The sequence below is a fragment of the Hippopotamus amphibius genome, chromosome 6 (genome assembly GCF_030028045.1).
Source record: "Hippopotamus amphibius kiboko isolate mHipAmp2 chromosome 6, mHipAmp2.hap2, whole genome shotgun sequence".
In the NCBI taxonomy this organism is placed as follows: Eukaryota; Metazoa; Chordata; class Mammalia; order Artiodactyla; family Hippopotamidae; genus Hippopotamus; species Hippopotamus amphibius.
The window spans coordinates 80,245,747-80,267,576 of NC_080191.1; positions in this window are offsets into that span (position 1 = coordinate 80,245,747).

Here is a 21,830-nt window from a genome sequence, read left to right on the forward strand (position 1 = left end):
TTTGTTCCTAATTCTCATTCACTACAAACATCCACTCCCACCAGATGTCAAGTCTTTATTATGACTGATTTATGCAGTACATTCCTTAGTATTCCAGTTGATGAAGCTTCCCAATACCTTTTGGCCTTTACTTGGGAAGAAAAACAATTCACTCGGATAGCAATGCCGCAAAGTTTTATGGAGTGTCCTTCTTATTTCTCACAAATCCTGAAGGCTGATATGGGTGATATAAAGTCCCCTAGAAGTTCCACTTTGTTGCAATGTGTAGATTATTTGCTTCTTTGTTCTCCTTCTCAGGCTCCTCACAGGAAGACAACAGTGCACTTGCGTAAACTTTTAGCCTCAAAGGGAGGTAAGTTTGTTAAAGAAAATTTGCAGTTTGCCCAAACCCAGGTTTGATATTTAGGGTATCTTATATCAGGAGAATCATTAGACCTAGATCCACATAGACTTCATAATGTATTAAGTTTCCCCAAACCCCAAACTAAGCATCAACTGTGAGGTTTTCTCCATCTAGTTGGGTATTGCCAAAATTGGATTCCATATTTCTCTCTTCTAGATCAGCCTCTGTATATTTTACCAAAGAATAACAAGCCTGATCCATAGTATGGGAAGAGCCAGGTGACATAAACTTTAAGGCTTTTAAGGTAGAGTTTAATGAATCTACCTCCCTTGAGCAAACCAATAATCAGATTTCTCTTTTTCTTTTTGTATTGAAAAGGAAGAAAATGCCCTTGGGGCATTATAACTAGCAAATGGACCCTGTGGGATGGGGATACCTGCCTTGCTTTAGAGACCTTACTGTCATTGTCCTTTGTCAAAGCCACTGAGAAAATCTTTGTGGTATCCCTTTTAACCATTTTTGTACCTCATGCAATAAAAACTCTCCTGAATTCTCATCACACTCAAAAATACCCAGTCAGCTGCTTCACCTCCTGTGAAGTCCTTTTTGCTAACTGCTCCTCACATAACTCTTTTACATTTTAATAACCTTAACCCTACTTTTCTCCCCTCTATCACTCACAAAGCCCCTCACAACTGCTTAATTCTGATAGATTACCTCCTGGTTCCTTGTGATGATCTGCAGGCTATTCCTTTGGGTAACACTGACTTCTCATGGTTCACTGATGGTTCTTATATACAAGATGACAATGGCAAATATTGTGCTAAGTATGCTATTGCTACTCTTTTTGATGTTGTTGAGGCAGCATCTTTACCTATTTCAGCTTAACAGGCTGAATATATGCTCTTATACTGGCTTGTATTTTAGCCAAGGACAAAATTGCCAATATTAATACTGATAGTAGATACACTTTCGAAGTAGCTCATGATTTTGGAATGTTGTAGAAGTAATCTGGCTTCCTTACTTCCATCTGAAATAAAATTAAAATGGCTCCTATGTTCAGGAATTATTAAATGCATTACTTTCAACTGTCACTTTAGCTATTACTAAGATTCTGGGCATTCTAAACTTGATACTCCTCAGCTAAGGGAAATCACCTTGTGTTATTTTCACAAGGAGTGCTGTCCTGAAAGGGACCAAGAACAGCCAAACCTCTGTCATGGTCCAAGAAATAGGTCCCCAAACAACACCTTAGACAAGTTGGCTAGAGAAACCTATCAATAGGCCCCAGAAAAGTAAAAAAGAGATTGGAAGTTCAACAATTGTAGGTTTGATAAAAAGAGAAAGTTTTGGCTTGGACCAACTAACAACCCAGTCCTACTGGAGACTCTAAAATTCCCACTCCTCATCACTGTGCATGTTGGCCTACTGACAAAATGATAGCTTTCATGAATCAATACTGATGGGGGATACATTTACAAGGCCATAGAAGGTGCCTACCTGACTTATCCCACTTGTCCAGAATACAACCCAGAGAAATGTATTTGTATTGCTCTGAGACATTTTAAACTGCTTAATGGACAATTCAAGGCCTGGCAGATTGATTGCATACAACTTCCTCCATCTTATGGATATAAATATGTTTACTCATGATTTGTATGCTTCATACTAGACTGAAGACGTCCCTTGTGGACAAGCTACTGTCTCTCCTGCGGTTAAAGTCTTTTTGGAAAAGAGTATCCCTACCTGGGGAAGTCCTCTCAAACTTCACAGTGATTGAGGATCCATTTTACCAGCCAGGTATTTTGACAAGTCTGTACTATTTGGCCAGTTTTATAACACTTTCACTGTACTTACCACCCTTAGTCTTTCGGTTTAGTCGAACACAATAATGACATTATTAAGATTCAATTGGCACAATTTAGAGGCCCCTCAAACATGACACACCTAAAGTAAGCACTGAAACCTGACTGAACCTGAACATCACCTGAAAGTACCAACTTCCCAGAATTGAAGCAGACCACATCTGAAGATTAACTTTCCCAACATACCTGAACCAGGACTGTTGGAAGTCTGTTACCAAACATTTGGTGATGGTATAACACTTCAGATGATCTCCAATGACTACAATCTTGATAACATATGGACTCTACATAAAAAGTGCCTGAGAGTTCTCCCCCACCTCTCTCTGTTACTCAAATGTGACCCCAACACGTTTCCTATCTGTGCACTTTCCTTTCAACGTGAAACACTACACCCAGGAAAGGTCTTTTCTGGCACTGAGGGACAAAAAACTGTTGAAACAAGAAAGCCTGACTCTTGATAAGTGATGCTTTCAGAGAAATATCTTGATTAAAAGGAGGAAATGTAAAAAATTAATAAACAAGGGATTTCCCTGGTGGTGCAGTGGTTAATAATCCACCTGCCAATGCAGGGCACATGGGTTCGATCCCTGATCCGGGAAGATCCCACATGCCGAGGAGCAACTAAACCCATGAGTCACAACTACTGAGCCTGTGCTCTAGAGCCTGCAAGCCACAACCACTGAACCTGGACACCTAAAGCCCAAGCTCCACGACAAGAGAAGCCACTCCAAAGAGAAGCCTGTGCACCACAAGGAAGAGTAGCCCTTGCTCACTGCAGCTAGAGAAAGCCCAGGCACGGCAACAAAGACCCAATGCAGCCAAGAAATAACTAAATAAATAAAAATTTTAAAAATTAATAAACAAAAACCTCAATTAAATATAGGTGGGAGACCAGAATGGGGACCTCTTGTGCCCTGAGACAATAGCAAAACCCAAAAGGAAAAAGAAAGACTCCTTTCCTGGCAAGGACTCAGCCATTGATAAGCTATGGACTCTGTGCTTTCTACAGCCCTCCCAATTTCCCTTTCCCCTCTATAAAAGTGTTTTTATGTTTTTTGGTTTTTTGGGGGGTATTTTTCGTTTCCTTTTTCCTCATGCTGTTCAGACACTTGCACATATGGCTCACCATGGTTGCAGGCCTCAGACTGCAATTCTCTGCTGACCCCAAGCAAATCCATTTTTGCCAGGGAAATGTCAGACTGTCTATTTATTTCAGGCCAACAGAAACCAGTATGGCAAGGAAGTTTAAAGCTTTTCTTCAAGTAAGACAAAAGTAAAAAAATATAACAATTTAAATGAGGATAATTAACACATCCTCACACACACACACACACACACACACAAAGCCAACTACATATACAATGAATGTCTTTACTCTGATAGACCCTAAGATTTTTATAATCCTCACAGCAATCCTAAAGAGAAGATTTAATTCAAACTTTTATAGAGAGGATAGTGACTCTCAGGGAAGTTAAATAAATCATAACCTAGATCACTAATACCTAGGATAGCATAGATGGGATTTGAACCAAATCTGCTTGATTCCAATTTCATAATCTTTAGGTTATAACCCACAACATAGGTTATCTTTATTCAAGCTGACAAAAAAAAATATCCTTTACCTACCTACTTTTCTAGTGAAAGGAATCATATTAGACTTTATTCTTTAAAAAGTCAATCATCTTTCATTTACTTACACAGAGCAGCAGAGTGTGAAAAAACCATCAGAGGGATTTTAAAAGTAGCATGAACAGTGTAATAAACAGGTCTGTGCTAGGCTCATTACAGCTATCATCTCCAATATTCTCAATCATCAAGATGAAGAGTTAATATTAACACCACATTACAGACAACAGACTTAATGAGGATAACCTGTTTGAGGGTACTGTATCTTTAGATAAACAAAGGCAAACTGAAAGAATAGGAAGTTAAAGGGATAAAACCTGGAAAAAATTCAATGTTTTATTTTTGTAACTAAAATCATATTTCTGGATGTTTTAATGAGACCATGAGCTTTATTTCAGGTAGCCACAATTATATTTCTGAGATTCTATGTAATTAGATTTATTTTCTTTTCAAATGTGGAATATTGTATAATGCATAGAACCTAGCTGAATAAAATTATATAAATATGGAAGTTTCAAAATTCTATATAAGCATGTAAAAACAATTGTTCAAAAGGGGACTAATAATATTTTCTAAGGGCTCACTAGAAAGAACCTTAGCTTTTGTCTTTCCCCATTTTTTTAATCTGTTAGGTTAGTGGCAATCCAAGTTGTTCCTTCCAGACTACAGTCAACTGGTGGCATGCTAAGAATTACGGAAAGCTCTTGAAGGAACTTTCTTCTTCAGGAACAGCTTTTCTGAAGAGGCAACCCCTTTCCTTTTATCTTGCCCAAAGACAAGAGAATTATTTTCCTCCACTCTTCAGGAGGGCTGAAATTTCTCCCCCATCATGTATACTCAGAACCCCCAACTTGGGCTGGTGTGCACAGGAGACAGTCTTCCATGAGGAGTCAGTTCCCTTTACCCTTGAAATATGGGCAGAATGCTGAGAGTATATTTCTTGTCACCACTGATTAATGAAAACAGAACCATAATAATAAAGCCAGATCAGTGAGTAAAATAACCGAAAAAAAAAAAAAAAAAAAAAACCTTGGAAATATTCCTCACAGAATTTTATTAGGTATTCAGTTACACATTTGTATTTTACTTTCAGGAGATAAATATTAACATTAAGAGGTAAAGTCAGTCAGGCCACAAAATTTTTTCATTTATATGATTTACTCATAAGTTGTATCACTTGAATCTTTATGAATTGAAGGATGAGATCTATTTAAGACTGATTTGTTCATATTCTAAATGCATAATTATTTAAATAAAGTTGGATAAAATAAATATTTATACCCCAAAGCTTAAAATTTATGTAACTCGATTATGTAAATTCCCCATTAAAAATATCTAAAATTATCAGTAAATTTCATAAGCCATTAACATTTTCACTAGATATTAATGTACATTTTGTGTTTTCCCATGACACTATTGAATTTAAAAAGTGAATCCTACAACCCAAGTCAAACACTGAATTATTTTCAAAACTTTTAAAGAAAAGTTTGAAAATGGGACAGCTATTCTAAATCTCAAAATTAATTCTCTTTGTCTAAACAGTTGTTCTACATCTAACCTTTTCCTCCGATTTTGAGCCATTCCATTATACACACTGGAAACCAGTGATTAATATTTAATATATCTTATATTGTTTGTATGTTATCAAATAACAAATGTAAAAAGCTAAGAAATAGCAAAAGAAATTGCAACAGTGCCATTCTGAAGCTTGTTCAGTTTATCAATAGAAACGTTCTTTTTTAACTTTTTAGATCAATATATGGCATTTACTAAATTTTGAGAGCCAATTATTTGCTATCAAGTATACCTTTATTAGTTATTGCCAATGCCTTTTTAAAAATAAAACTCATATTTTAAAAATATCAAAAAGTATGTGTCTAAATCATCTACTCATAAGGATGGAATAAGAGGTCACAGGCAAAGCGCTTTGATAGACCTTTTAACTATAATAGAAGGGGATTAACATTAAACATAATGGCAAAATACCACCTCTTTCGAGCTTACAATGGTTAAAAATATAAAACAGGAAAAGGCTCTTTATAAAAGCATGAACACAGTTTTAAAAAGCCTTCCCACTTTCTACTGCAGAAAACATAAATTATATACTTTGCAACCAGCTGTAATGGTAGGCATAGGCAGCTGGTCCAATTTACTGTATAGTACTATTGTACATATTGTTTGATGCACAAATTACTTATAATTTCTAGAAGTGCATCTTTGCAGTTTGATATTTTTAAGCAGCACTCCAACAACTGAAAAGTTGTAGACTTTTGGAGAGGCTAGTTCTGAAAAGGCTTTACCATTGCTGAGTGTGTTTTTCTACATCATGGTTCACAATAGTCATTTTATATGTTCAAAAAGTAAACAGAAATGAAAGATGTTTTCCACAGACTTTCAGAAAGGACTTAGAAAAATGTTGATGATTTTCATGTTCTGGTTCTTAATTTAAGTTAAATCTTTAGCTGTGTCCACTGCAAAAAGTATATTTGCACTTAAAAATCTGCCATCATCATAATTAGGAAAAAGAATTCAAAACTTTAGACAACACTGAATTTGGGTCAAGTATGTTGGAAAAGAATTCATGAATTTGAGCAGAGAGTTATTAAAAGAAAACTCTTGGTTTTCTCAAACCAAAGAGGAAAAGCAAGTACCTAGATTAAACCCCAAAGGTCATTTTACCTACTGTGAATTTGTAAGAAGGATGAATCAAGCATTTTTCCAGGTATCTGAATTTGTCTTTTCATATGTGCCGTTGTGTTGAATCAAGAGGAGGGAAGATTAAAAATCCCTTTTCTCTCTCAGTCCCTTTTCACTGTAAGCCATGTGCCCTAGGATGGCTTCCTCTATAAGTGCAAATCCTGTGTTTTTTGGCTTCTACAACCCTTTGGCCAGCCTACATATTGCTGCTGCCACAGAGCACTACCCACATTTTTGTCCCTGAAGGCGTGGGTTCCATTTTGATGACATACTAGCTTCTCTAGTATATTCTCCTATTGCTCTATCCCTATTATTCTCCTGCCACAATAATCATAAATGATATGTCAAAAATGGAATTGCAAAAGTTCTGTTAACTGTCATCGAAAGGACTCAATGGTCTCTTCCCTAAATATTTCCTTTGGTCGTTAAGGCTTCCCGCATTTTCCTTTGGAAATCTGGGTAGGCTTAAATAAGGATTAACTCATTATGGCCCTTGTAGATCTCCTCCGCTGACCCCAGCCTTCTGTTCTAAGCATTTTATCTTTATTTCCTTTTTATTTTCTGCATTCATGAAGCACTTTCTTTTAGCACGAACATTAGCTTTATCTGTACTCCTTTGTAGGAGGTTCTTACTAGCACTGTACAGAAAAAGAAACACAGGACAAGTCTCATAACTACATCCAAGTATGTAGATATTGTGACTGATTTCACCTTTTGCATAAGGTTTCAATGATAGTTTACATGTCACTTTATGACTCATAGATTGCTATTTCTAGCACAGACATCTCTCTGAGTCCCAGATCCATTGACTGAGTTGTATGCATGGCTTTTCAATTTGAAGGCACAACGAGATCTCCAATTCAACTGAACTTATCAGTCTGCTTCCCTTTCCCCAGACCACTCTTCCTCCCAAATTTCATACATCAGGGAGCACAACTACCAGACATCGAGTTTCCTAGGTCAAAAAATTGGACACCACCCTATATTATTTGCTAGTGTTGCCAAAATAAAGTACCACATATTGGGTGGCTTACCAGAAGACTTGTTTTCTCACAATTCTGGAAGACTTGAGTCAAAGATCAAGGTGTTGGCAGGACTGGTTTTGTCTGAGCTCTCTTTTCTGGATTTGTAAATGACTATCTTCTTCCTGTGTGTTCATATGATCTTGCCTCTGTACCTGTGTCCAAATTTCTTATTAAGAATGCCAGTCATATTGGATCAGGGCCCAAACTAAAGGCCTCATTTTAACTTAATTAACTCATTAAAGACCATATCTCCAAATACACTCACATTCTGAGGTACTAGGGATTAGGACTTCAACATGAATTTTGGCGTAATATATCCCTAATCTTCCCTTCATCCTCATTCTGCTATCTTCAATAAATCATCAAGCCTTGTTGTTTCTACCTAATAAATATGTCTCTAATATGTCTACCTTTCTCCATCACACTGCACTAACTTAATGTATAAAAGCATTAGGTTTTACTTAGATTTCTGCAAAGACTCCTAGCTCCATCCTGCTCCAATCACTTCACCATATTACAGTTAAAATGAACTTTCTGAGTCCAGATCTGATTATATAACAACAGTGACTGTAGCAAGTAGTGTCGGGAGCTCAGATGAGTTGCCAGGTATCAGAGAAGCTCATTAAAACAACAAGCCCAAAATGAAAGAGTTAAGCCTTTAATCACTTATATTGCCATGGCATAAGTAATGGCGTCAACCAGAGAAAGTGCTGACTCCCCTGTTCCATTTTCCCCCATGGAAGCGTGCACCAGGTGAGGGTTAGGTAGATCAGCACAGACATAAGGGTCATCTCACTTTTGATGGAATGGTGAACAAAAGGCTCCAACAGACCCTGCACCTGGTGAGAGGATGAGGAAGAGGGCTAGGAGTGGAAAAGTACTGGATACTGAGTCAGAATGGGAAAAAGTGTCTTCAATGTTTTCCCCTTCCTTTCCTTTTTCCTATAAGGAGGCCTTGGTAGAAATGCTTGAAGAGGACATCTGCCCAAAGCCTAGACAGAAAGAGCTAGAAATTAGATGCCTAGGCTAGGAATGAGATATTCCCAGGAGCATAAGTGGCCACGGAGCCTGAGTCTTTGATTGCAACTCCCTTGAGAGCAACTGCAACGTCTGGCTGTACACCAAGTCTGGGTGTGTGTGTGTGTGTGTTGAAGAGATGGGGTGAGGGAGCAGCTTTACCCCATGAGATCTGCCAGGTAAAGTCTTTGTAATCGCTTATTGTCAAGCCTAAAAAAGAACATAGAAGGTTTTAACCTGGAGCTAAGCTCCTCGAGTAGATTTAAATGTTAGAAGTTGGGTTAAGAATCCATGGTTTAAATCCGGACTCCAATATTTGCAAGCTGTATGATCTTGGGGCATCTTAAGCTTTCTGTACTTACTCAAATTAAATTTGGTATGATAGTGTGTATATTTTGTGGATTTTATGTGTTTTAAAGGAGTTAATAAAAGATTCTTAGAACATCACCTTGCACATACTAATTGATCAATACATGTTAATAATCATTATTATGATAATTATTGTTATAATTTTCAAAGGGAACATAACTAAATTATGTTCAATTATAAATATATGTTTCTCTGGACAGTTTAAACAAATAATAAAAAGAATAAATGTTCATGATACAGTGCAAATTACCCCTATTAAGTTCTTGCTAAGGTGAAGCAAGGTATGTAAATATTTCTATATGTAAAAATGAATTGCCTATGAGAATACAATATAATAAATACCAAATTATGCTAAACAGACATATTTTCCTGTCTTAAGGATGAAACATGTAAAGGTTTATCTTTTCTCTCAAAAATTAAAAATATGGTCATCAACATTCTGGTGCTATGGATCAAAGCACATTAATGTATCAAATACAAATAATAAAATTACCTTAACAATTACACTTCCTATTCCTGGGTTAAAATGTTCTGGACAGCAAATGAGGAAACAATATGATGGCTTTTATTCACAGAAGTAAGACTGGTTCAATGCTTGGTTGAATGTTTAGAAGGATTACTTCATTACCTGAGTTTTGATTATCCTTTACTTATTTTAAATTTCTATATTTCTAAATACATTGTAGCCTTGCCAAGAAAGAGAAAATTTTTAAATATTCATTTAGTAAAAATTTTGAGGAATAACTTTATTAATTTGAAGGGGAAACAGAACTACATTTCAAAGAGCAAGCTGCATTTCACTGTTGACAATATCCAAATTTATGTAGTGTAATCACTTTCATTTAAGCATATCTGAGAACTTTCCTCTATCAGCATGCATACCTTCTCTGTTGTCTATTACCTATTATCACCAGTGGTTAACAATCTCACCATCTGTTTTCTATTTCTTGTCATGTGAAAATATATGGGTAAAGACTCTCAATGTTATACTACTGTTTTGCCTGTGAAAGTAGGATTTCTGCTTAACTGCGAGGCTAAGTGGTCAAACAACCTGGTTAAAAGTATAAGCAGGTAGTGACAGACTAGGAGATAAAATATTGAATCCTGAGACTCAGTTTGTAATGAACCTATATCCCACATGCCAAAATCACTTGGCTACCCATAGTTTAAGAGATCCAAGGGAACACTTCAAAGAAATAGATACAAGGGAGGATGAGACTTTGAACTAGGAGATTCTTTTAGAATGGAAACACGAATTGCCAGAAAAATCCACATATGTTCACCAAATGAACAGGTGAAAAAATACTACTCTTCCGAATATATTTATCAAAGTCTTTTCTGCCTTTCTGTAATTTCATTTTAAATGGGGCTTCCTTTTCAGCTGTTCTCTGCTTAAATACCCTAATAAGTAAAGACAGATTGTATGACTTCATTAACAATGGTGAGCCAGAATCTCAAGGCCTTTTCTGAGCCTCTTTTCTCAGCCTATGTAATTTTCTAATTGCTGTTCTCTAAAGCAAGAACTGCAATTAGAAAAGTGTTATCTGAGGACACAACTCAACTGAACATTATTTGGCATTTCAATTTGTTTTCTAGCATTGAATCACTGTAATGGAAATTCTACTTGAAAACTTGGTTTGTCATAATCACCTGCAATTGGGCTTATGGTTAATCCACATGTATGGATTTCCTTTTTTCAAATCTTCATTGGACCATAAGCATACTCATTAGTACCCATAAAAAGTTTATTGGAAATGCCCTTAATAGCAATTAACATTGGAATTCAGAACAGCATAATGTATTTTTTTAAAGGTATTCATTTATTTACTTATTAGTACCTCTGTGGATTTATTAAGATGGTCTGTGGTAGGTTAAAGATGACTACACATTCTTTTTTACATCTTCTGAAAGGTGGTGTCTAATTCCCTTTCCTGAATCTCAGCTGGCCTCAGTGAATTGTTTGGCCAATAGAATACTGCAGGAATGTTTTGAGAGGTCCAAGCCTAAGTTAAAAGCCTCGCTGCTCCCATTTGGGCCTCTCGAAACACTTGCTGATTGAAGTCACTTGCCAGTTTGTGAGGACGCACATGCAGACCATGGAAAGGCTCATCTGAGGCACCCAGGTGACACCCTCACTGAGCTCCCAGCTGACAGCCAATACCAACTTGCCAGCTATCTGAGTAGGCTACCTTGGAAGTGAATCCTCCAGCTTCACTCCACCCATCCCAGTGATGTTACATCAAGCAGAAAAGCCATTCGTGTTGAGATCTGCAAAAACTGCAGATTTGTGAGCAAAATTAATGACTGCTGTCATTTTAAGTTGCTAAGTTTTGAGATAATTAGTAAATACAGCAATAAGTAACCAGAGCAAGGACCATGGCTTAAGTGAAGTTATGTAAATAGGAAGGGGTAAAAGAGACTAATTTTTTAACTTATTTAATGTATTGTTACTGATTTTATTATTATTGTCCTTAGAGTTCAGTTATTAATGCACATTCCTGTAGTCCACCAATACAGGTGTCTGTAAAACTTGAAATTTCTCTAAATTGTTTTCACTGAGTGTTATGTCTTAAAGAGAACCCTCCAATAGTTTCCTATCAGAAGTTTCCTTAGAGAACTTCATCTACCCAGATAATTCTTAGTGTTGGGAAATAAGAACCTACATCAATCTGCTCAAAGCATTACTCTACACAGGCTGAAAATTAATATGAAATGAGGAAAGTGATGATAAAGGACACTGTTGACATAGTGAGAACACTAGTTCCACCAAACTCTTCCTCCCTACCTCAGTGGCTGACATCAACCACCCAGTTAACTCAGAACCAAAAGGTATAATTTTCCTTTTTTTAAAAGAAAAATACCTAGTGTACTTTGCTGAAAATCCTAAAATGAAAACTCTACAGATCTTTGCAAGACCTGATCTCCAACTATTTTGTCCAGGTATCTATCTTCTGACCATATTATTTTTTTTTCTGTCCCTCAGACACTACACACATCTTTTCTTCCTTTTCTACTGCAGAGGCTCTTCCTTAATGTCTTGAGTACTCTAACCTGGATCTTCAAGTAGCAGACTTGTTTCTTAGATCTCAGATCTCAATCCAAGTAACCCTGACCATGAAGCAATCTAGAGTTATTTCCCTCCTTCAGTACCACTCAATATTAGTTTCTTAATAAACCTAACCAAAGTCTGAAATTACTTTGTTGATTTGTAATTTATTGAATATCCCCCCACTTCACTTAGTATACAGTACACAGTGCTGCAAGAATGGGGAATATGTTCTTTGCTGTCCCAGAGCTGAGAATTGCCCAGGTTCACGATAGGTTTTCCATATATATCTATTAGATGAACAAATGAATAGTTCTTATGTTTGTTTCTCTGTGTCTCAAAGGACTTTGAACCCCATAATAGGCATAATGCCATAAATCTTCACTTAAATTTTGAGGAAACAATGTTAGAAATTTTTATTTATCTTTTGTAGATGGCACAGAAACATTAAATGATTTTTTACTAAGTTCCCATAGGCAAAGATAAGGACAAATAATGAGCCAGTCTATTCACTTTGAACTCTCTCTAATTTTCTGTTGTTTTTATTACTGTTTTTCCACTCAAAGGTGTTTATCTGAATAGAAAGTCTCAAATGGTTTTTTAAAAACTATCTCAAAAAGTGAAAAGCCCATAACAAAGAAGAAAGGAAAAGAAATCATACATGAGAAGTTATGTCAGTCTTTTATAGCAGCCATGTACATCTGGGAAGAAATAATTTTGAAATAACTACCTTTTAAATTATCAACAATGCTTCACAAAGAAACATCGCGTATTTATCCAATTTCCTTCATTTAATACATTAAACTTTTTGGAAGGAATTAAAAAAATCAAATTTGTTATACTGAAATATTAAATTCTTAAAAGCTGTGGTGTAAGTTTCAATGCTGAAGGATGTTGGAAATCTACTCAGTCACTAATCAACAGATGTTTTATTTGATATTCAAATTTCTTCTAAATATTTATTTTTTTATTTCTAAAAATTAAAATTAATAGAACTCTACTACTTCATCCCTCTCAAAACTATAAATAAGAACAGGAAAGAACTTGAGGAAAACATTTCAGGAGTAGTTTATAACATTTGTACTTACTGATAGGAAATTATTTCAGTAAGTATGTTTATTAAATTTCCTGTGTTCACAGCAGGTCATAATATGAGTCCATCTTCTTTTATAAATAAATCAGGGTATCGCTTATCATAAAAAATGAATGGTTAAAAATAGTAATAAGGAAGAAACAAAATCAGAGTTACAGCTAACAACGATTAAATCCTTACATGTCAAGCTACTAAATTGTTTTCATTCATTTTGATAATTAAATTAATTTAATGCTTATAATAACCTGACAGAATATAAACTACTTTTATACCCAGACAGTAGTGCTAAGAGATGTTAAATAGCTTTCCTTACCCAAGTCACATAGCCAACGTGTTGAAACCAGCATTCAGACCAAGGTGAGCAGAAGGTCCTGATTATTATGCTGTGCTGCCTCCCATTGGAAGTTTTAGGTTCTCAGCACATGCAGGTTTATCCACTATAGCCCATTAGAAGATCATGATCTTTGCAGTTATGCACAAATGTCCAAGTACCAGTTCTGCCACATGCTATTTTTTTTTATCATTTTGAAGTCCCCTAGCTTTTCTGAGCTTTATTTTTCTGTCTTCAGTAAAAAATGATCTTTCCCACCTCTCAAGATTCATTATGAGAATGAAATATTCTTATGTAATGAGAGGTGTCCAACACTGTTCTTGACATAAGCTTGGTGATTAATACATGTTAATTTCCATTCCTTACTTTTTAACATGATAAGGAATACTTACAGAAGTCATCATACATGATTTCAAGTTCTAGGGAGGCCAATAAACATTGTTTATTAAAATAGAGCTAACTTCCTAAATAATCTGAATGCTCTTTTGACTGAGATAAGAAACTCACTAATAAAGGAATGCACTCAAGGTTGTCTCTTAGGTTTTACTCTGAGGTATCATTCACAGAGAGCTGAAAAATGTTTAATCTATATTTAGAAGTGAGTTCAAGGTTGTAATAAATTATGATTGATAGCAGTTCTGGGTTAATGACAGTGGTGTCTGTTCAGAACATGAGAATCTCAACAGAAAATCATGCAGTAGACCTGCATGGGCAAAAAGAAATAATGAGACTACTGAAAACAGCTGTGCTGGTTGTGCCCAGCAAAAGGACACCCAGTGTACAGGGTGAATGGGGATCGAAACGTAGCCAATATTCCATGTGCCAAGCCTTGCAGTTAAGCACTGGATATACAGAACAACAATACCATAAAAAGTAAGATCAGTGAATACTCAAATAAATCCTCACCATCCCCTGAATAAAGAAAATGGAAACGCTTTGTAAAGTTTTATACAAATAACTATTATTTGAATTAACATAACTTCTGGAAAAATACAAACAAGAGAAGTAAGCCAATATTCAATTACAACAAACTTGCATTATTTTAGTTAGTAATACAGCAGAGGTTATAAAAACACCTATGGCATATAATTCAAGTGGGTGTGTTCCAGTACACTGACCATAGTCACTCTTAACTTGCATTCTAATGACCTCATCTCCTCCCACTAGCATGTTTTTTTAGTCCACCTGCTAAACTGTCGTGCAAATTTGTTCTTGGTTGTTAATTTAAGCAATCTGTAGAGAAGATGAACAATTTTCAGTGATGATTAACCTCACTCCTCTGTAGAGATTATCAAGGACATTATGCTCACCATTATTATTTTTTAAATTCTCATTTTAAATGTATTATTAATTCTCCTTTTCTCCAGATGACAAAAGCAAAGCTGGGTGATTATTTAACAACCAAGCACCACCAGCTGGTACTCCAGGCTGGTGGAAGTTACCATGTGTTACCACTTCATCCTACCATAAATCCTTAAAAATGAGAATGTGAAAAGCAAATTGAGTTCATAAATGCCTTTGGATATGAACCATGGAGAAACATCAACATTTAAATGCTATAACCAACCATCAAGGAGATGGGGTGGGAAATGAAGGATATCAAGAAAAATTGATAGACATTAATTAGTTTAGCTAACTTATGTGGCTTTCATCCTAAGTGTCCTCTGAAAGTGTCAAGATACCAGGCTCAGAATTTAAATGCAAACAAGGCATCCTTATTAATGTCAGAAAAGATTAGTCCAATTATAAAGATACAGAAGCAATGAAAAAAATTATACAACAGAGAATGAGTAGTGTGCATTAAAAAGCTTATTTTGGTCCTTTTTATATTTATGTCACTGCTTTACTGCTGATCTTAGAACAATTCTGCTTTATATGGACCGGTGAGTAGTTTCTTTTCTTTCATTAATCCTAAAGTGCAGGCTCTATTATTAACTCATAAACTACTCCATTGACTTACCTCTTCTCAGATACTCAGGGAAAAGTTAGGCTAATTCTGGATTTGACACTTTAAACCATTAAATGCTTCACTTATAAAGACTTCCTATAGTATAAAACAAAAATGTAACAAAAATGTTTTAGATAAGTTTTAATCTTGAAAAATAATATAAGCAGTCTTTTTTGCATTATTCAATATATTTCATTGAATCAGAAAAAGAAGACAGTTATTTTGAGTTATATATGAATTATAACTTCCACTTTGCTGACAAGATCAAATCTGAGACAAATGTGAAGTGCTAATCAGAGAGTAACTTTCCTGCTATTTGTCCTCCATTACTCCTTTCTTCTATAACTGTTTTCTTAGCTCTGACTTAAGGGAATTCACCCCTTCCATGAGGCTCTCTTTTGGATTACTGTGACCTTTGTACTGCTCTGAGCAGTAAGAAAAAGGGTCCAGCCACTAACTAGATGTGGCTGCTCTCATTTTCTCATTTTCCCTCTTTTACTCTGCTCCTCCAAGCCACTGGGAATTTGGGTGGCAATAAGCACAAAGCATGAATAGGTGCTCCCTTCATCCTTCCTGCCCTTCGGAGGGAGGTCACACTGCCTTTGAGAACTCTCTGACAGGGCTTTGGGCAAACATGAATAGTTTTAACACTCAGCTGGCTTCCTGCACATAACTATATATTGTAATATTTTATTTTGATGGTCATAATTAGAAAAAAATAGGAAATATTCTGGTATGGTATGATAGCCTCTAACTGAGAAAGAAGGTGAGAGGGCAAAAGAGGATCCAGACTGGTGTCATAAAGGAACAGAAAACTGAAGGCTTCTATGGCCAGTTTGACCTCATGTAGATGCTGTGAGTGGTGTGGAACACTGACTATCATGAATGCATAATTTAAATTTTCAGTACTCTTTAGCAATTTAAATTATCATCTGTATACTTCAGGTCTGCTGGAATTCATTTTGTTTCTGAATGTTAAAAACAGAAAGTAGACAATTTTATCATTATAAATGAGATAAAATAGACAATTTTTAAATGGAATTATTTTTAAGCATTCACTTATAAGTTGTTTGTTTAAAATTCAGATCATTTTTTCCCCAAACATAAGTTTTTAAAGTCTGACTATATTTCCAAGTCATCTTTAAAGGGCTTTCCAGGGTTCTGTCACTTCACTGTTCGACGACTCATTTCAAGAACCCTTTGACAATTTTCCCTTCACAAGTCTCTGTTTGTAGTTTTGGTCCTGTCCCAAATTAGATCCAGTGTTAGCACCTGGGCTTCTTTTCTTGTGCTTCTCCAAAACCACTGACCTTGGAAACTTAGTTCTCTTGATTGAGTCTTCGCTTTGTTCCCTTTGCTAAGCCACAGTTTTGATAACACTACTCCAATTCCTCTAAGACTGTTACTACTAGATCTCTAAATGATGCCTTGCTACCAACCTTTCCCAATAATGAGTAACACTTATGTAATGCTGCTCTAAGCCATTTTTATATACCATCTTATATAACTATTATTATAACCCTCTATTGCAGGAGCAGTTTAAGAAACTGAAGCACAGAGTAATTAAATAATTTTCCAAGATCACGGAACTAAGCACTCAGAAGAGCTGGGATTTGAATCCAGGCAGCCGACGTCTTCAGAATATGGTTAAGAGCACTCTGTTAATTGCCTAGTCTCCTTGGTTTACCACATAACTTTCTTCTAAACTCATTTCCATGTCAGCCTCTCTGGCCCTGGTCCCACTGGAGCATCTACCCATTACCTTTTCTAGAACTCCCACATGTCTATAGCTATACTATCAGTATTGTCACTTCACTATATACATTTTAGGCAAGTCAATCCCCTTCTCTTCAATTTGGTGTAGAAAATACACTACAAATATATAAATAAAATATGCCTTGCCCTCCATGGGTTTACTAGTGGTAGAAACTGTTCAGGAAACAAAAATGCCAGGGTGTGATACAAATAAGATTAAAGCACTAGAAACAAACAACTAGTAGAGTTAGTAGTATGTTGAAATTACTTAAACAAGAGCATCGGTGGCTCAACAACTGGAGTGGAGTTGGAGAAGGGGAGTAAGAATTTGAAAGCTTAACCCACAGGATTTAATGACCAATATATATACTGTTCATTTAAATTCTCTAATTTGAGCAGAGTTGCTTGGGAGTTACAGTAGAAGTGTGGAAGGGGTTAGAAAATGAGTTTAACTTAGAAGCTATTTAATCTGATATAACAGGTTAGAAGTGAAAGGAAGTATGAGAGAGCACATAAGATTGGGGGGGGAGTAGAGGGGGAGAGAGAGAGAGACACAGAGACAGAGGGAGAGAGATCTGACCTTGAGATATGCAAATTTCACCTTCCTTCTTGACTTCTTACTACTGAGCCTGCTTGCCAACACCTGTCCCACAAAGACAGATTCATTTAGTGGCTGGGCAGGTGTATGCACCTTCTGTTCTGACCTGCACCCCTGGCTAACCTGCTGCTCCTTTGACACCAGCAGACAAAACTAACTTAAGTAAAAAATTAGCCTACTACAAAACGAATGGAGCTATACCATGAAATGACCTTGTTCTGCATTTTTTCTATGGAGATAAAGAATAATAGTTATCATTTATTGAACATTGCCCGTGTTCAAAGAGAATATTATCAGATTCTAGCATGTTATCTCATTGACTACTACAGGGCCCTATGAGGTATGTAATATTATTATTATTCGCAGATGTTATTGAGGCATAAGAGTTTAAATCCATTACCCTAAACAATTAGTGAATGATAGAACCATTTCTCTACCTCTGTTTGACTTCAAAGCCCAAGTGTTTAAAATTCTCCTAAACGGCCTCTCCAAATTCTTCCTCATTCCAGTTGGATAATGCAAGATCACCTCTCCACAGCCTACATTATGATAAAATTAAAACTCTGCAAAATTTAATTCCAGAACTTTCACATGTGCCCTGTGCAGAAGGCTTAGCTTAGCTTTAGATCACTCTCCGAGTCATATTAATGCTTTCTATAAGCATTTTCCCACCCTACTCTTGAAGAGACTATGCTATTTCTTATACCCATATCTTTGCTCAAGCAACACATGGAGGTCTTCATACCCAATACTCTATCTTTAAATGTCATCTCTTTGGTGAAGCCTTCCCCACACTATCACCTCCAAAAGACTGTTTAATTCTTACATTTTTGCAGCTGAAGCATTTTGCATAAAACTTCATTATCATGTAGAACTCATTATTTTTTTGTGTTTCCATATCTGATTCTCTCTTTAGACTATACACATTTCAAGAATTTTGTTTTATTCATTTCCATGTTCTCTTCAAGCACAGGGTCAGTTATTATGTTGGCATTGAATCCCATTTGGAGAATCAGAAGCTAAAAACATTCTATTTGCTGAGAAGCCCTTGGATTCCTTTCTACTCCCCCTCTACTAATCTCAGAAATGGCAGTTAGGACCACCCAGTGGGCAGAGATGGGGTGGGAAATGAAATACCCTGGTGGAAGCAGCTTCTAGGGCAGGTTGGGACATTGTTGTGGACAGAATACAGTGAAAGGAAAGAAATTCCTGTCACTGGGATGCTTTTTCATCAATTAACCTCTAAGTTACTATACAAAATGACAGTACCAGTTCTTCTCTTGAAAGAAATTTCTACTAGAGAAGAAGATAAAAATGACTTTAAAATACTCGAATACTTGAGGGCAAGTATTACTGTCTGGTAGTGGAGAAATAAATGAGTTTAAATAGGAGAGACCAGAAGTACAGTGAGACCACTTTTGCTTTCTTTTTGAAATAACGCAATCACTGTCTACAATAAAGAACAGTAACTTAAAAATTTTCACAAGGCTCCCTCTGGTTCTGACATATTTTGACAAATCTTATGTTCTTAATTATTTGTCAGAGAATAAAACATCAGGCAATGCACTGGATATCAAATATTGAAGATAATAAAAAGAAATGAAGAAAGAAATTAACATTTGGAATGCTTTTAAATAGCACATAAGATTCTTTTTTGGGGGGAAAACATTGTATGAGATATATACCCTCAATGTTTTTAGAGTACTAAATAATTCAAGACAACAAATACAATATAATATAAATTATACAAAGCAATGATTGTAGATAAAGTATTCAGTCATAATGCCATTATAGAGGGAAATGGGATAAGGGAAATTGAGAAGAGATGGGTTTTAAATAGCAGTGCTAAAAGATGAGACCTAAGTCACAAAATACAAACTATATTTGCGATATTTGGTTTTTCTGATCAGACCTAAAGAATGTTCACAGCTCAGATATTTTTTATAACTTAATACAGTGAGAAAGAAAAGAAGAGTGGCACCCTGAGGCAACATTAGTTCTACAAGGTGGTAGATCAGGTTAGGCTGGGTGACAGCATGTAGGGTAGTGCTGACAGATCAGACTACTCAAAAATATGTTTGTTTTCCATTAAAAAAATGTTTATAATGTAAAACAATCAGCCTACATGCATAATGCTTGCAAGCCACTCTCTAACTTTGATCCACAGATAGGTAACAGGTTCAAATTGATTCCTCAGATTAGCTAGGTGACCACTTCAGCCAAACCAAAAGAAATAAAATATAGGAAATGTAATTTCCCTCGAGAAAATCCAGGAAAGGAATTGAGAATTAAGAAGCTGCATAACAGTAGTGGAGTTCAGAAGCAGGATCTGGGATTAGGTAACAGGGCACTGACAGTTGTTTGTAATCAGTGAGCTCAATAAAAATTGATTTACTAAAGACAGGAGGAGGCTGTAAAAGGTGATGTTACCACCTAAAGCAAGAAGAGTAGGTTACTATCTTGGTGAAAGCTGACCTGGTCCTAAAGATGGCAGTGGAATCCATGTAAATTCTCCTTGTGAGAAGTTTTAGTAGTGCCTTCCAGGTCAATCTAAAACATTCTCAAGGGATATAAGTTTGTATCTCAATTAACAAAATAGAATTCTCATGAAGATGACACAATTTTTTTAATGCTCAAATCTTATTCTAAGGAAACTATTAAACGCTCAGTGAATGAGAAAAGAGCCATAGGAAAAATATCTGGGTATTAATTTTATTATTTTATTATTACTTAAAAAAATATTCTGTCAATATTAAGAAAGTTCAAATGATTCAAAAACTTAACTAGATACCTATTACATTCCCTATGGAAACTAGGATATTTCCACATGAACCTGAAACAAATATCTTTCCTTTTACTTTTGAGCAGCGTTAAACATTTCCCCTAAGGAATTTCAGCAACAGTAGAACACTATTTTTAAATTAACTTTTTCATTAAATGCTTGTTTCCCTTGAAAAGGGAGCAGCTGTTAGTGCTGGAAGACTTTTTTCCCCCAATCTATGAGTTCAAATCAAAAACAATTTGTTTTGTGAATAATCTACTGCATGACAATTTGTCTACAAATATGTCACTGCCTGTTTACCTCAATATGTGTCAATTGGATTTAGCCCCTTATTTGCAAAGAAGAGAGTAAGGCAATCTAGACAGCATCCCTGCCTGCAGGGCTGGCACTGCAGCCTCTCCCTCAACTTCCTGTTGCCACTAAGAACCACAGGGAGTGAGAAGCCACACACTGTGCAGTGTGGGCTTCGCAGGACTAGGCCAGCTACAAAATTAGAGACCTGGGCTCTCACTGAGAGAGTGGAGAGCTGTTCACACAGAGGCCGATCTTTCTGTACAGCACTTTGATTAAGTCTACGAAGACCCTTAATAGACTGCCATTTACTAGAAAGGAACCTTTTAAAGACAAGTGTTGGGGGGATGGAGTTTGATTTTTTTTCCTTCTATCAGCTCCCTCTATACTGAACAGCTGATGCTTGCATTAAAGGAAGTTCAAATAAAAGCCTTATTCAGCATTTACCAGATTTCCAGGAAGGAAAAAAAAATCATTCAGCTTTAGCTTACTTATGTATCAGTATATCCTTCTATATGCCAGCTTATATCACCCTGTGTGATGTACGATTCACCCTGTGTATTTAGTATTATAATGAGTGACGCTCCTTCCCATCACTGGGTACAGTTCACTCCTTTTCCATAGGCACTTGTGCTATGAGCATACATTCACAAGATTGACCTGAGCTTGTGAACTCAAGAACCACACTAGGTTGTTTCTACAGTCTTGGATTATTCAGATAGATCCTGACATTGTTATTTTGGGACAAATGATGAATGTTCCTTTTCAAAGCACTCAGCAACAGCATTAGTGTTATGATAACTGGATTACTAATTTCTATTTCTCTTCCAAATGTTTGTTCTTCTATATTATTTTTTTTCCAAAACCAAGACATAGGAAGGAAATGGCAAACCCAATAGAGAAAGGATTCAAAGGGCAAAACTTAGTGTAGGGCATGTATCTACTTACTACATGAATATATATTATAGATCCTTATTTATTAATGGCTTCGGATGTATTTTGAAAATAAATTTTACGACTAAGGGCAGCCCGAAGATATTTTCC